General features: G+C 40.3%; 1 protein-coding gene across 1 annotated transcript in view; it reads left to right on the top strand.

Moving 5' to 3' along the window:
* Mcc (MCC regulator of WNT signaling pathway) overlaps positions 1-17,552 on the top strand; it is a 376,902-nt gene that overhangs the window by 33,873 nt on the left and 325,477 nt on the right. The gene's annotated exons all lie outside the window — the stretch shown is intronic.

The raw sequence follows: 17,552 nt of genomic DNA, 5'->3' as shown, positions 1-17,552 counted from the left end.
GGGATGTAATTATTTACAAATGGGATGGAGCCTGGACAGCATCCTGATTTTCAGGGGAAAAGATACTGTGCATTATAACACAGTGCTCAGAAAGCATAGTTGTGTGGATATATACTAGAGTCTTGAGATAGCATCAATAAACAACCTCATCTTACAAAGCCACATCATATTTTATGAGTCTCCCCTTTATCCGCCAGTCACTTTGCCTAGTAGATTTTGAACACTTTCTTCCTACATTTAGGAAGTGGAAAGCATTCAAATTCTCCCAACCACCAGGTAGTTAGATTTTATTTATTTAATTTATTTATTAAAACAAACACACACACACAATGTAAATGTAATAATTTTTGTTAAAAAGGTAGCTCGATGAGCAAATTTCTGCTCTGTCCCTGTCTCATCCCCAGAAGCAAGCCTCTACTTCCTATATACAGCCATTGCCTTGTGCTCCAGTGACAGCTTCTTCTTTTAAAATAAGCCATTTTTGAGGGCTCTGTTACCGTTCCACACTCTGCCACATTCTGTTAAAGTTTATTCCTTATGCCTTGCACCCAATGGCTGCACCGTCATTTCCTTTAGCCCCTCACCCACTAACAGAAATTTAGCTGATGTCTAGCATTTTGCTTCATTTGCAGCTGTTCATTTCATTGTTGTGTATACATCAACATCTTAATAGGACACACATTTATAAATGAAATTGATAAATCAAACAAAAGGCACATGCATTTTTTATTTCCGCAGATGCCACAAACTTGAATTAGTATAGTGACTTCTCCTGCCAGCAGCATGAATTGGAGGGGTGTGTGCTTTTCAGGTGTAGATCTGGCCTTTGACAATAACAGCTGTTGGGGTGGTGGTGTTTGCTTTTTCAGTCATGATCGCAGTCCAGAATCTGTGGGCTCACTTATGTGACAGTAGCAACTGTTTTAGCTGCAACAAGGACTCATTTTCCAGAACTGTGTTCATTTTCAACGATTTGAGGGCATTGCCTATCAGAAATAAGCTTATTACAACGATATTGACTCATGAGAGGGGATTAAGAGAGGTGCTGATATTTCAGAACCCTGCTTTTTAGCTAATGTCTAATAACAGCTAATATCCATGTCAGGGCTTAATGTAAATGATAGTTCAGCCACATGATGCAGTGTTTTTGACATTTTATGTACCTAGTTGCTTTTCCTTAGTTTAAAATGATAGGAAGAGTTCTTTCTATCCTCAAATAAAGAGACGCATGAACAATGTGAATCTTAATGATAAAGTGTCAATGGTACCCTTCCATCACTTCACCTCTGAACAATTCTGCTAGGTGGCCATTGTGTTCTCACTGTGGGAGAGAGTTCCTGACAGTAACAGATTCTCCGTCTTCATTCCCTCCTCTGGGACCACATCTGCTTTTCCTCTCCTTCCTCTCCAAGAGGTTCTGATTACTCCTGCTGGAACCTGACCCCTCTGCCTCAGCCACTGTCCCAGCAGTACAGTTCAGCTATCAGAACTAAGGCACAGCAGCCCCCTTTAGACTTTTCTATCTGTAGATCCCCCCTCTCCGCCCTTGGTGTCTAATGATCTGTGATGTTGTTTTCCTTCCAAATTCCAAAATGAAAAGAGCCCTTTTTGTTCAGACATGCAGAGCATGTTCACAGCGCTCACTATGGATATGACATTGTATTTGATGGGGCATTTGATAGAGATTTGGGTTTTTAGCTTATGTATGTTTTTAAGTAAGGAAGGTTGGGGGCATTTCTGTGGGGCTGTGTCCTCTATAGAGGGTTTACACACTGTCATTTGTGTGCATGCTTAACTTTCCTTGGAGATATATGTCAAGGTAAGTAAAGATGACATGTTGCCTACAATGCTGGCATCGTGGTTTCCTTAGGTTTCTGTTCCTCCCCACGTTTGATACTGCGGTCTAATTTGTGGAAGAAGGGATTGTTCTGACTTGGCTCATGTCATCTAGAATAGTGTCCCTCAGAGTGGCTTCATTCTAGTGCTCTTCTTGCCTGTCTATAACAAGCTAAATACATGAACTGGAAGCATTCAGAAACTGTTACTGCACTCTGGCAGCATTGAATCCAGTGCTAACAACTTCATCTGGGGGCTGGAGAATTGACTCACAGGAAGACCTGTGTTCGATTGCCAGCACCCACACGGTGGCTAACAAGAGTCTGTAACTCCAGTCCCTGGGGATCCAATGCTCTTCTCCAGCCTCTGCACACACTGACCTGCACATGGTGCACAAACAGACATATGCAAGCAAAATATCCATACACATAAAAATTAATAAAACTATATTTTCCTATGCATTAGAAAATATTTTTCCCCAATAACTTTATTCAACAAAAGATCAGTTGATCCCAGATTCGATCTTTTGAATAATTTAAAAATGTCCTCAGGTGTCTGTGATTCTCTAGCTTGCAAGGAAGCATCGTTGCTCTGTAGAAGCTGCGGTCTTTGTCGGCTTTGGAAGTCTGACAGGTGTTTCTCCCATGTGACCCGAAGAAAGGCAGCCAGTGACAGTCTCTTGCCTGAGGCTGCTGCCTGCCTGGCACTAGATCTCCTCATTTCTGTCATCAGACTACAAGGTCTCCTCAGCTTTTCATGTCAGGGTATTTTCAATTATGTTTCTGAGAGATTGAGTGTAATAAGAGAGAAAATTATGCAAGGAAAGATAAGCAGCATTTCCCCCATATTACTTTTGCCCTAATATCATTTTTTCCCCTAACAGCCATTTATATTTTATTTTCCCAAATGTTGACACTTTAAGTTGATTTTCGGAAAATCTTGGGTAACCTAATGTCATTTTCTAAAACTGGAGCATGCTCTGGAGATATTGAGGAAAATTTTAGTGAAATGACTTTGCACAAAACATCCCCACGCCAAAACATACAAGTAGACCAAAAGCCCACAACCTTTCTGTGTGTTGAATGTTCTTTTAAAAGTTTTTAAGAGTTTGTGGGTGACACACAATGGGAAGTATTAGGGGAAAAATAGGAAAGTCTGGGGACATTTACAAGTGCCACAGAGTCAGCCACAAGGAGAAGTGTGTGTCTGTCCGGGCCATGATGTGATCATAGGGACCAACATAATCATGAGGAATGTCTATTCCATTCAGGGTAGAGCTGATAGATGGAAGGTCAGTCACACAGTTCCAAATAGAGAAGAGGGTGATTAAAAAAAATAAGAGTGAAGCTGAGACCCTCAACACTTTGTGAGTGAACCAACTTCCATCTTAAAAAGCCAAGATACTGAGCATGTAACTCTGTGGTAGAGTGCTCACCTTGAACTTGTGTGGGACCCTGGACTCCATCCCCAGCACTGAATAAACCAAGAAAGAATAGGGAGCCAGGAAGCCATTGTGTATTTGGAACTGAGCACGAAAATAATGTCTTTGCCTCATCTATTAGATAAAGAGCATTTAATAAAAGGTTTCTTTTATTTTCTTGTTCTTAGATATTTTACATTTTTATTTATCATTACTAGTATAAGGGGGAGGGGCAGCACATGCTCCATGGCAAGCATGTAGCACACTGTGGACAACTTTCAAGAGTGGGTTCTCTCCTTCTACCATGGGTTGCAGGGACCAAACTCAGGTCATCAGGCTTTCATGGGAAGCATTTTTACCCACTGAGCCACCTTGCTGGCCTTCATCTTATTTAGCTATTTTCTATCTGCAAAAAAAAAAAAAAAAAAAAAAGGTAAATATAATTTCAAGTTTATAATTCATAGCAGGTTGCAATGTTTTGCAATTTAATTGCATATTGTAATATAAATAAGTTCTTGAAATAAAATATAACTTCCTGCCTGGATGAAAAAAATTAGGATGTAATTATATTTTTCTTAATAATGATGTGTTGTATGTCCTTTTCCCAGGAAAGTAAGACCTAGAATGACCTGATAACAAGGTTAGGAGTGTTATTTTAACAGTTCTTAGAAACAAATTTTCAAACATTGGTACAATTGCCAAATACTAGGAACAACTTGGCCATTTGTCATACTGACTCCTACTGCTCATGAATTTACTGAGTTAGTATACACCAAGTGCTCACTGGAAGGTCTCCATCTATCCTTAATGTCACCAAATTGATGCCCTTTGTCCACTCCTGCCTGCATGAACTCAGGGAAATACTTGTTGAGTCTCAAGGAGAGTTCCAGGAACTAGCACAGGCCCCTTCATAAGCACTCACTGACGCAGGGAAATGCAAAGAATACCTAAGTCATAGTGAGAAATAGGTGAAGTCGTACTTCTAAACACCTTTGAAATGCAGGTGTCTCAAGTGAGTGCAATCCTCCACCCCACACACCAGGAAAGGTAGTCCATTGCTCCTGAGATGTTTTCACAGATTATCCCTAAAGATAAGCCGAATCTTGCTTAACATAAAATATCACTTCACTGATGTAAAGAAATAGTCCAAAGGGGAAACACGTTAAAATACTTTCTTCTACTGGAATAGCAACAGGAAATGCCAAATGAAGAGATGCTCAGAGAATGGAGAGTCAGGGTACTCGGAAACAGGCCCAAGCAATAGAGTAAATGTGTTTTTAAAAATATGTCAGCATGATTCTCACTTACTGGTGGTCTTCTTGGATATTGGTTTTACTCATCCTTGACCTTTCACCTTGAAAGGAAAACCATCATGTCCATGATTAATCTCAGCGATTCATTACTTTCATGAACTTTTAGAAAGTTCAGGCTAGACATCAGGAGGCATTTGTGCTGCAACATCTCAAATCTATGAAGATAAAGCTGGTGTTTCCTGTAGGAAATGTCTGTATTCCCCCACATGCGGACAAGTCAGATAAATCTTCCAGCCTGAGGTTCCTCATAAACAAATGGTGATTTGGACATGAATTTAATCTGTTAAGATTTCCTTAAATGAAAAAAAAAAAGTGACTATTCTATCATGTTCTACAAACAGGAGAAAACCAAAAATTAGAAAATCAGCTGCAAAAAAAAAAAAAAAAAAAATTAGGAATTTTTTCCTGTATTCCAGAAGAAGAGCAACTCTAGTTTTTTGATGTGTTGATAGTGTGTGTGTGTGTGTGTGTGTGTGTGTGTGTGTGTGTGTGTGTGTGTGTGTGCAGGTACATATGGAAGCCAGGGGGCAGCTCCAGGTGTCCTTCCATGGGAGACAGTCACTTGTTTGAGAGAGAACAGGTCTTCTCTCATTGGCTCCGAGCTCTCAGGTAAGCTAGACTGTCTGGACAGCCAGCCCCAAGGATCCCTGTCCCCTCCTCCCTGATGCTGGCTTTACAAACACACTCCACTTCCAACTCAGTTTCTCATGCTTGTGTTGTTAGCATTCTACTGACTGAACTATCCTCCTGGCCTGCGCAATGCTTACTTTCTTTATCTAGAATAATATCTGATTTTTTTTTTAGAGCAATGGTTCTCAACCCTTTTGACAAACTTCTATCTCCAAAAATGCTTATATTACAGTTCATAATAATAGCAAAATTACAGTTATGAAGTAGCAACAAAAATAATTTTATGGTGGGGGTCACCACAACATGAACTGTATTAAAGGCAGCATCCGGAAGACTGATAATCACTGTTTTGTAGACAGTTACCTTGCTGGACTGATATTATTGCCTAAAGATATCCAAAAATAATGTACTCTCATTTTCCCAGTGCTAGTCAATTGAACTTTCTATGTCCATAGTAAGGCCAAGACATGTAACTCAGAGAGAAATTACTTTTCGAGCCCTGAGTTTCAAGGCTCTGAGTTTGAGCCCCATCACCATGGTGACAGGGTAGGCTGGGGAGGTGTGGAATAGGGGTGTGGGGGTGGTTCTATATCCTCACAGTGCACGTGAGAGGCTCACATAAGAGGATCTGGACTTTGAGGCCAACCGAGACTACATAGCAAAATGCTATCTGAAAAAGAAAGTGTAATCTCTGCTGTCCTGTACAGTGCAGTATTGCACCAGAGCATTTAAAAGGTTGAGCTGGCACATCTGAGGAACAATGGTTTTCTTGTGTTTAGGTTTAATTATTTAAATGTAAACTTAAATCGTCACCTGTTGCTAGTGCAGGCCCTATTGAACAGTGAGGTGTGATGGATTCACATGGGCTAAAATATGTGTCCATTTAGACCATTCTAAGGAAGTTGGTAATTAGAATTTAGCCAATGTCTCAATATTCCATTAAGTTTTAAATTTCAAAAAGAAAAACCCATTATACTATAAATAAGTTGGCTTAATGCATTCTTTCTTTCAATTTTGGTTTCTTGTCTGTCTTCCTGATTTTTCTGCATTTTTTTTTTCACATCTGTGGGCATAGTTTAAAAAGCACTTTTCTAATATAAGAATATGGTGGGTCGTGTCATTGCTTCTGTTATTTCGTGGGGGACAGATGTAGACAGGGGAAAAAAATGAATGCACAGGCCACCATGAGACAGGCTCCTATGTTGTTTAGCAGACCTGTAACCACTTGCAGACAGTCCCAGGGAGGCCCAGGTGTTCACTTAATTCCATAGGGTGCCTTTCATGCAATGTATAGTTTCTTTGTTTAGGCAACGTTAACAATAGCTTTGCCTGTCTTTTATGGCTGTTCATGTTCTCATATTATGTATTTTCAGATTACAACTGATCTTTTAAAATAAAGACTGACCTTTTAAATGGGACACGGTTGTGTTTAGCCATAGCAGTATCTTTTATTTTCCCTTTTTAAAAACAATATTTTTATTTATTCTTTGAGAATTTCATACAGGTACACAATGTATTTGATAATTCGCCATTTCCAACTCCCCTTCAGCCACTCCCTAACATGATCCCTTTCCAGTTTTATAACCCATTGTGTCCAATTACTGCTGTCCATATGCTCACGGGGGTGGGGCCATCTACTGAAGTATGGGAAATCTCCCATTGGCCATACTCACAAAGAAATATTATCTCCCTTACCCAGTAACATCAAATGCCAACATCTCCTCAATGAGGGGTGGGGCCTCATGAGCCCCTCCCTATCCATGCTGGAATGTTGACTAGCTTGATCTTGTGCAAGTAACCACAACTTCTGACTTCATACGTGCAATGGCCAGTTCATTTATGTTCAAAAGACAGCGTTAGTGTCTAAAGACACACACCAGCAATTCTAGCCTTAGGGAACTTGAGTCAAGAGAATCAAATGTTTGAGACCAGCCTGGGCTATATTACAAGAGTCTGTCTCAAAAAATAATATAGTGTTTATATGTTTAAAGCTCTCTATGAATTAACTAAAACCTATGCTTTTCAATGTGTCTTCATGTGTAAAATTTCAGATTAACTGGAATATTTGGTATCCATAGCTTCTGATTCATCAAAAGCATTTTGTTTACTGGTCACCTATTATATGCCAGGTACCATTCTTGGCAGTGAGAATGTAATAGCAAGAGCTCAGAGTTCTCTATCTGCATAGAACTTAAAATCCACAGGAATTCTTTCAGTTTCCATATCAATTGGTGATTTTCTCAAAATACCAGTTTCCTTTTGCTTTGTGAGAACACAAATTAGCACAACTAATGTTCAGCTTGCTTGCTTTCGATCATTAAGATTCTTGAGTTGCCTTGGAGTGCCCATTCCTTAGAGTTGCTATCACAGAATGGTTCTTAGGATCCCTTAAGAAGTCTTGACATAGATAACACATAGATCAAGGAATGCTTAGATCAATATGCTCTACTGCAATAATTAGGTTTATGAAAACTGATAATGATCTGGACTTGGCTAGTATCTTCATTGCAGGCCTCAGATCTGTTAGAAGAGGGAGAAGAACAGTCAATAAATGTTGTAGAGCGGGGTAAGTGAGCAAACTGGATCCAAGTGCTTTCATAAAATAACAAAAGGACATCAAATTAGACTGGGAATTATGTGAGCACACAAGGAGGATTGCTGAAGTAAATGTCCATGTGAGATGTGAAACAAGGGCTAGAGTTTGGAAAAGGGGAGAGAAGAGGATGCCCTAAAGGACTAATGTGCAAAGCCAACACCTAAAATAATGGTGCCTATTACATAATCTAGGAGGAACCCAGTGAGGCTGGAGTGAAGGTCAACCCATGTTAGCAGGAAAATGAGGCTAGTGAGGGAAGCCCAGTCACTCTTTGAGGGGCCACAGCTATGAAGCAAGGCATATTGATGTTATGCTGAAAGTCTTTGCATGACAGGGAAGCAAATGCAATATTTTTAGCATCAGAACAGATCAGAATTTGTTGGCTGCCAGCTGGGAAGAGGATGCACTAGTATGAAAGCTCCATAGTCATCTAGGTATAAAGCGATGCCAGTGTTAAGAATGACCATTAAGAGGTTAAGGACACTGGCTGCTCTTCTTGGACCTGGGTTCAATTCTCAGAACACACATTGCAGGTTACAACTGCCTGTAACTCCAGTTCCAGGGGATTTGACTCCCTTTTCTGGGCTCCACAGGTACCAGACACAAATGTAGTACAAAGACAGACATGCAGGCAAAACAGTCATAACATAAAATAAATAATAAAAAGTCGTATTTTTTTAAAAAAAGAATGATGATCAAGATAGAGGAGGAAGAGTAATTCCAGAAATGGAATGACCAGTTTTTGCTGGCTGGACTGGGTGTAGGGAATTACTCAGAGGAAGCATCTAGGTTTCTAGCCAAGGTGATGAGATAGAACAATTCATGTAGATAGGAGGAATAAACTTTGGAAGGGTATAGGATGAATGAATTCATGATTGACTTTGAATTTAACTTAAATACATGACTTGGTCATGCAGTCACCTAGTAGAAATTAGATTGCCTGTAATTTTAACGTAACAGTACAAACTCGGACCAGAAATTCTGGTGCACACCTGCAAGACCAGCACTTTGAGCTGGAGACAGGAGGATCAAGGAGTTCAAGGTCATTCTCAGCTGAATAGGGAGCTCCAGGCCAGCCATGAGGCATTGTCTTAAAAAATTACAAATGCATATTAAACCCCTCTTATGGCCTCACCTAATCCTCTTCCTTCTTCTTCGTCACTTTTTATGGAAGCTATTTGTGTTTAGTGACATTATTTTATTACTTGTCTCTGTAAACCCACATCTAATGTGTAGCATTCTGTGTGCTGATAGAACCGTGTGATGACAGTGCTCTTGGAATCCTTCAATTTGATGTTTACTCACTACTGTTTGGGAAATTTGTGATGATCCATTATAGATGTATGTCCTTCAAAAGCTCTCTTTTATGCCAGATGTTGCCTCAATTTACACACACACACACACACACACACACACACACACACACACACACTGTGATAGGCATCTGTGCTTACCACTTCTGTTTATCAGCTTTTTGCTTGGAAAAATACAGATAACAATAGTACCAATCTCAAAGGGGCAAAGTCAGAATGAGATGGTGTGTGTGTGTGTGTGTGTGTGTGTGTGTGTGTATGTATGTATGTATGTATGTATGTATGTATATATATATACATATATATATAATTATACACACATACATATGAACACAACACACACACACACACACACACACACACACACACACACACATACACACTTCCTAGCTCAGGTCCTGACACACAAGGAACATCTAATATGCATTAACTATTATTTCAGTATGATTGTTCGTGTTAGGATACAGCTGCTCCCAGTTCTTTTTTATTGTACTGGTCTCCTCTGAGGACACACATGTAATGGGATGTTGATTTTTGACTAGAGAATATGTTCATCACTCTTGTTGTGTGACTAAGGCACCTGACTAGAAACAACTTACGCGAAGACAGGTTTACTTGGTTTAGGGTGTGGGGGTCCAGTTCATCATGGTAGGGAAGCATGGTGGAGGGAGCTGGAGACAGCTGCTCATGCTGCATCTGGAGTCAGGTAGCAGAGAGAGATGGAGTCTTATGCTTACCCATTTTTCCCCTTCCTAAATTCAGTCCAGGACTCCAGTCCCTGGATTAGAACTACCCTAAATGTGGGTGGGTCATCCTCTCTCCATTTATATAATCTAGTTAATCCCTCATAGAAGTGGCCAGAGATTTGTTTCCATGGTGAATCTAAATTTCCCTCACTGTGATAGTCACTATTAACCATCAGAGTCAGTGTGCATAGACATTGCCAAACTCCTTTACAAAGAGGTGGTGACAGCTTTTTTTTTTTTTCTGCCAGTACCAGGTGCCAGCCTGTGCTCCTTTGCCAACACGGGCAATTGTGAGGCTGCCACCTGGGGAGTGCTATGCATATGGAAATAATGCCTGATTTTTTTAAATTGGTTTAGTTTGTATTTCCCTTACATCTGTGAGATTGATAACGTGTTCACATGTTTATTGACCACTCGACTTTTCTTATAGGTGGCTGTCACATTACTTGACCATCTTTCTACTGTTTCCCCTTCTTACACTGTAGGAATTCTTTATATATCTAAATAATAATTTTTTCTGTCATAGTGAAGATTTTACTATATACATGTTTGGTTTGTTTTTAAAGGTGAAGTTATTACTTTTGCCAAAACCATTCATATGAATGACTTATTAAAAACAAAATATGATACAGAAGAATTTGTGAAAATTATAACCCCCCTGACCCATTTTCCTGTCCATGTCCACTGCTACACCATATATATATTTGAGACAGGGTTTCACTATATAGTTCAGGCTGGCCTAGAACTTACTATGTAGACCAAGCTGAGGTCAAACTCATAGACATTCCTCCTGAGTCCTAGGGTTAAAGACATTCACAACCACACCAGGTCTGGTGGTAATTTTTTAAACCTAAGATTCTCATTCTCTTTTTCCCTTTTCTCTAATGCTTATATCCCTGAATCCAAGATTTGGAACAGTACCTCTTTCCTCCAGGCTGTGAGTAGGAGGATAGCTCTGCTGTTTGAAGCCCCATTTCAGTCCTCATTTTCGAGCGTAGCAGTTTGATTGCATACCCAGAGCATGGTTGTTTCTGTCCCTCCTCAGAAGCTCCTGGCTACATAGTCTACGTGTGGGCTTTCAGAACCTTCATGGTCTGTCAACATGCTCCCATGTCATTTAAATCTTTCTGAAACCTGTCCAAGCCTCTTATTCCTAATAACTTCTTCTGACTATGTCTTGTATTCACTATGAGTTCCTTCTTTCATGTGCACCTGGCTTCATTTTGCTGAGAAGCAGTGATAAAGGACAAATGCATTTGTTCCACACAGCATCTGTCTGCAGAATTCACCAATCACAGTCCAGAATCCTATTTTTCCAACTCTATTCACAAACCGCAGTCCAGAAACTACTTTTATTTTTCACATTTTGAGAAATCTGTGGCAATGAAATTAGAGGGATCTCAGTTACATTTTCCTGTCACTCAAACAATTACGGACATAGTGAGCTCTTGGAGTATTTTTGTATTTATTCCATGAACACCTATTCTGGCCTCCTGACTAGGTCTAAGGATCGCAGTTTCTTGAGAAATTTGAACAGAAGCATGTGACCTGTTACTCAAATACTGACTGCCTTGGTGTAGCCTGCATTCCAGCTGGTTCTGGGTTGGTTGTCATTGTGGGAAAGAATTGTGTTCTTCCTTCCCCCGAGCCTGCAAGACCAAAGCTCATCTTCCCCGTTATATTTTCCTGATGTTAGGCTATAAATTTCCCAGGATGATAAACGACTTCATTGAATTTTTACTTCCTTCTCCATTTCTCTGTAAGTTAAATGAAGAAAAATAGCCCAGAGAAAAAGGACTCATACACGGAAAAGTAATTGCTGTTCTTGGTGAAACCATGTGGTTTGGAGCTAGGAACATCGATCTTCAGCCATACTTCAGTTCTATTGCTTGGTGACTGGTGTTCTCCACAGAACTAAAGATGCTATGACCTGGCCAGTCCCTCTGCTATAAACCTGAGACCATTCCCTTCTCATGACACCTGTCTGAAGACAAGGTGCTTATGTGGAAATGTGAGTACAAGGTGCCTCTTACAGTACTTGTCACAGTGGTGGCTTAGCAGAAAACCACTTTACCAAAATTTGATGACATATGTCAAAATGTTCTCTGTGGTTATTGCTGAGTAGAGAGATTGTACGTAACTCTAGATTTTTATTTTTCCTTGTCTACATTTTTACCTTAAGTGTGTGTGTGTGTGTGTGTGTGTGTGTGTGTGTGTGTGTGTGTGTTGTGTGTGTTTGAAATGCAATCATGTAGACTCCAATGAAAGTTCAGTTGACAATGAACCCTATAGATAATGATGCTCCAGGTGGAGCTGTCTTGATTTGTTTCCATACTGTCTATGGTGTTCGATCAATGGATAAATCATTGACGATGCACTTTTCACCATGTGTCCCTCCTTAGACCCTGCATGAATGGTGTGTAAAACTTTTGCTTTTTTTTTTTTTTAAAGCAGATGCCAGTGTATTGCGGCTAATTTGAAATGAGGCCCATCAGTCATTCATAGTCACTGAACATCTAAGTCGATTGGAACAACAGAAGCAGAATATCTGAAAAATTTAAAGTGAGACTGTCTTTAGAAGGATGATCATTTTTAATTTCTGAGTATTTATGCTTCACTTCATGAAATTGAACATGTTGGAGGTATGCCCTGTGTTCCCTGGCTGCTCCACACATTTTAGAAGATATTGATTTAGGGCCAACATTGGCTTCTAGGAGCTTGAGATCAGGCTGGGAATTTAAGTCTTGAATATGTTAAAGCAATTTCTTAAGAGGAAATATTTGATATAACAATGCATCATTGTCACAAAACTGTACATAAGCATTGACTGAATGGTGCAGGTGCTAATCGTTACCAGAAGGCAGATGGAGTGGACCATCAGTGCTGCTCAGAGGTGGGAGGGAGGTAGAACCCAAGTCCATGTGGTCAGAGCTGGACATAGAGGCACATACCTGAGATCCTAGAACCTGGGGAAATGATAGCAAGAGGATGAGGGGTTCAAAGCCAGCCTCAGCTGCTTAAAGAGTCTGAGGCCAATCTGGGCTACACAACACCCTGTTTCAATAAATAACTGAAAGAGCTCATGTGTTCAAAACCCTAGAATGCTGTTCCTACCTCAGTCCATTAACTAAAGGACATTTCCAGGCTGGCCCAGGTTAGGGCAGGGAAATAACATGCACTTATTAGGAGAGACAAAAGGGAAATGTGGCAGAGAGGTTTGGGAACAGGCAGTCACAATCCACTGGGAACAATTTTTAACAGCCCAGCTCAGTGCCTGTGATCCTGCTATCCATTTAAAAGAAAACTTGTGAGATTCTTTCTTGCTTATAACATTTTTATTCACCATTCTGATGACAAAATAGAACCATATTTCCATGCACATTTAAATAGAAGAGTTAGCTGTGTGGTGGTGGCACATGCCTTTAATCCCAGTCCTCGGGAGGCAGAGGCAGGCAGATCTCTGTGAGTGTGAGGCTAGCCTGGGCTACAGAGTGAGTTCTAGGAAAGACGCAAAGCTACATAGAAAAGCCCTAGCTCAAAAGACCAAAAATAAATAGATGATAGATAAGATAGATAGATAGATAGATAGATAGACAGACAGACAGATAGATAGATAGACAGAAGAGTTACACTTCTATGGGTGGATATAGATTTTCTAGTGTAATATCAAATATTGCTAATGTGTATCAGAAATCTTAAATGGTCTTATTAATAAAATCAAACCTGAGCAAGGTATTGGGGTGAATGCTAGAAGATCAGAGAAGTAGAATAAGCCACAGCTAACTCACCTGGCCAATTTCTCAGCTGATCTTGTTTCCTCAGATTGGAAGCCTCTGAGTCCTTATCCAGATGAATCTCAGCTGAACTGTTGCTAGTAGCCTAAAAGCTTAACCAGCCAAAATGCTCCTAGTTTCTGGTCTTCACACCTTATATACCTTTCTGCTTTCTGCCATCACTCCCTGGGATTAAAGGCTCACTTCTTGGGATTAAAGGCATAAGTCACCAGGCCTGGCTGTTTCCAATGTGGCCTTGAACTCACAGAGATCCAGAGGGATTTCTGCCTCTGGAATGCAAGGATTAAAGGTGTGTGCTACCACTGCCTAACTTCTATGTTTAATATTGTGGCTGTTCTGTCTCTGACCCCGGATAAGTTTATTAGGGTGCACAATATTTCAGGGAACACAATACCACCACACTAATGAATGATAGTTGATGATGGAGCTGTCCCTCCACATCTCTGAATGGTAAAGTAGAAGGCCAGGGACTTGGGCTCTGGCTGGCTTGGTCACAAATCATCCTTGTGACTCTTTCAGCCTTCATACCTTTAAATAGGTATGGTAGTTCCCTTGCAGACATATTCAAATCCTTGGCAATTCTGTAAATCTACACTGAAAGAGTTTCATTTGAATTTAATTTTTAAATACAGATACTTCTATCTAAAGATTATATTCTGACTTGAGTGAACAAAAGGAACATGCTTTGAGTTTGAAATTTGGTACCAGCCCTTCATTGGCCCACACAACAATTCAGTCTTATATATTCTGCTGTGAGGTGGCATTTCTAGAACACAGATCTGCCTTCTGAACTGCTTTTTTTGGAATGGGGCTTCTCAAGCCTGAACAGAGCTGGGCTTCCCCGCAGGTGCCTAGTGTACTAAGTGGGCCACAGGCAACAGAGGATGAAGGCCTCTGTGGACAGATTGTTCCTTTTAGTGAGAAAGTCAGTTCAACTGAATAGGCTTTCTTTTCCCTTAAGCAGTTCCTGCTTTGTTATAAATGCCTTAATCATGAAACAGGATCATTGAGAAGTCTACAATTAATAATTGTGAAAGGATCACAACAATGGCTACTATTTACTGGGGTTTAATATGTGCCAGAAACCAAGTTAAGTGCTTTGTATGTGCCTCTCCTTTACCTCAGAACAATGCTATGAAATGATACTATTATTATCCCCATTGTCAAAATCTGACTCGATATACTGCACCCTGACTACCCTGAGAATGTCAATTTTAGAATCTTCCTCTGAACCTCTGAAATCTAGAAGCCCTGCTCATGGATCACCAGGGTTAATTTTTTAGACTATTGCCTAAAAAAATCTAAGGAGGAGATCCTTATTCTAGAAAATAAAATATGTACTCTGTACCCAAAGGAATATCCCTTTCTGTTTTTATTCTGTTTTATTTGTATAGACCTGACCATCCCCAAATCCTAGGCAAATCCAGACATGTGTCAGGTAGGTAGTATAAAGAGAAGGACAAAAATAAAACAGGCGTATGAAAACATTTTTAAACATTATTTGAATACAGAACACAAAATCTCAGAAGAACTACTGCATTTAGTTGTTGTGAACGGTAAGAGTTTATTCTCGAGTGTATGTCTTGGGATCTGTAGGAGTGGTTCTGCCCCGAGTGTAAGTCTTGATGAAAGTCATCTGGGGTGGCTTATTGGGGGGTCAGGCTAAAGGGTTACTAGCTACTGTGGTGCATGCTCAATGACATGGAGGACACACAAAAGGCAAGCTGTACAAGGGCAAACTCACTAACAGTGCAGCAGACACACAAGCTAGTTATCAAGCCTGAGTTAAGGGGAAGGATACATCCACCACAAGTATCCTTGGTTTAGGCAAGGGTACATATGGATACCCTTTATACCACTGACAAATAGGAAGTTCAGAGTAATAATTTAATCTACTGTACCTACTTTTATATACATATTTATCAACCTGTCTACCTTACAAATACATCATATATAAGCACCACAGCATATATGCTATATATAGTAATACATGCACATACATACAAACAAGACAAAGTAAAATGTACAGCTGTGTATAAAAATTATTAAGATGAAAATGAGATGCCATGTGGAAGGAGGGCAATGAGCTAAAATGCTATCTACATAAGCCTGGCATAAATTGGCAAGATTTTAGGGACCGTCATGGGAAAACACAGTAACTATTAATATTAAATATTGAAGTATTATAGGGGAGAAAGAGAGTGGTCATTTCTATTATTTTGAATTATGTAGATTGTGTGTGTGTGTGTGTGTGTGTGTGTGTGTACATGTGCACAATGAGTGCAGGTGCCTGTGGAGAGCAGAGGCATCATATACTCCAGAAGCTGCAGTTACAGGTTTTGTGGGCTTCCTAATGTGGGCACTGGGAATAGAACTCAGGTCCTCTGCAGAGCAGGTCATGCTTTTTTTTTTTTTTTTTTTTTTTTTTTTTTTTTCTCGAGACAGGGTTTCTCTCTGTAGCTTTGGAGCCTGTCCTGGACTAGCTCTGAAGACCAGGCTGGCCTCAAACTCACAGAGATCCACCTGCCTCTGCCTCCCGAGTGCTGGGATTACAGGCTTGCGCCACCACCGCCCGGCTGCAGGTCATGCTCTTAACCACTGAGCCGTCTCTCCAGCCCCCACCCCATTCTTATTCTAGTTCTTGAACTGGTTTTCTAGAAAGCTGTTTAATACGAGAGCTGTTTAAAGAGAGAAAAACACAAAACTTTTACTTTCACATTTACTTAAGGATCTTTACAGGAGAGTAAAGTCCAAAGAAATGAACATAGCATGCAGTATTTGTGCCTTTCAGAAAAAAACAAAACAAAACAACAAACCTGAGAATGGATAACAGGACACATGGATATTCTGGCTGCCATAGTAAACTCTAGTGTTAATGAGATGTACCAGGCAGGGGTGGGGTGGAGTCTAGGATCTAGTGGAAAGCACAGGTTACTTTTTAAAAGTATTTATTCATGTTTGTGGCAGCCCATATTCCTAGTCTCTTGTAGTGCAGGCTCTTTCCCAGCCTTGGTACAGGAAAGGCATCCCTGCCAAAAGAATGTATGTGATTTCCTACTTGCAGGAAAACACAGGCCAGTGGCCTTTCCTGAAGTTGCAGTTCCTTGGGGGATTTCAACTTGAAAACGTCAATCTGTTCCTTTGGGATATTTGGAGATGGCATGTCTTGAACTTCTACAGTATCTCAGGGACAGGGTCAACTGAAATTGGATGGTGTTTTGACACTAGGAACTTGGGGAAGGGGATAGAGACAAGAGGAAACTAAGAGTGAGGTAGAGTGAATTGAAAAGATGCTAAGAATGTATGTAAGTCTGTGTGCTTAGGGAGCTTGGAGAAGTCATGGTGGCCTTGGCGGGGAGACAGAACTTGAAAGGATGGCTTAGGAGAGGGGAAGTGGCAAGCATCCATCAGCAAGCATCAGATTGATCTGGTCTTCAAGACAAATGCACTTTAGGGGTGTATTGAGACAAGGCATTCATTGGCTTTGTTTATTACCATGCACTGGTTTCTAATAGCTTTCAGCTCTTAAATCCTGTAATCTTTTGATTTTACTGTGACCTATAGTTGAAGCCATATTAATAAAAGGCTTCCCAAAAGATACTGGTAGAAAGAACAGGTCTCCAATGTCAAGAACCAAACAGACATCTGCCAGATAAGTGTTCTTGGTGGGCATAGTGTTGTTTCTGTTTTCTCTTTAAAAATTATTTTTCTTTCTTTTTTTAAAAATTTAAGACTCTATAGACTAGTCATACTTTTCCAGTGATCCCCATCACCCCTTCTTGTCTTAGGTCCACCCACTTCACACTTTCTCGTTACATCCAGTCATGAAAGATGCCTGATATTTTGATGCCTGCTCTCCATCTCAGGGATGAGTAATTAGTGATGGGAAGTGGGAAATCCTCAA

This window comes from Onychomys torridus, chromosome 13 (genome assembly GCF_903995425.1).
Source record: "Onychomys torridus chromosome 13, mOncTor1.1, whole genome shotgun sequence".
NCBI classification, from domain to species: Eukaryota; Metazoa; Chordata; class Mammalia; order Rodentia; family Cricetidae; genus Onychomys; species Onychomys torridus.
The sequence above is the reverse complement of the archived record's forward strand: the minus strand, read 5'-3'. Positions and strand labels throughout refer to the sequence as shown.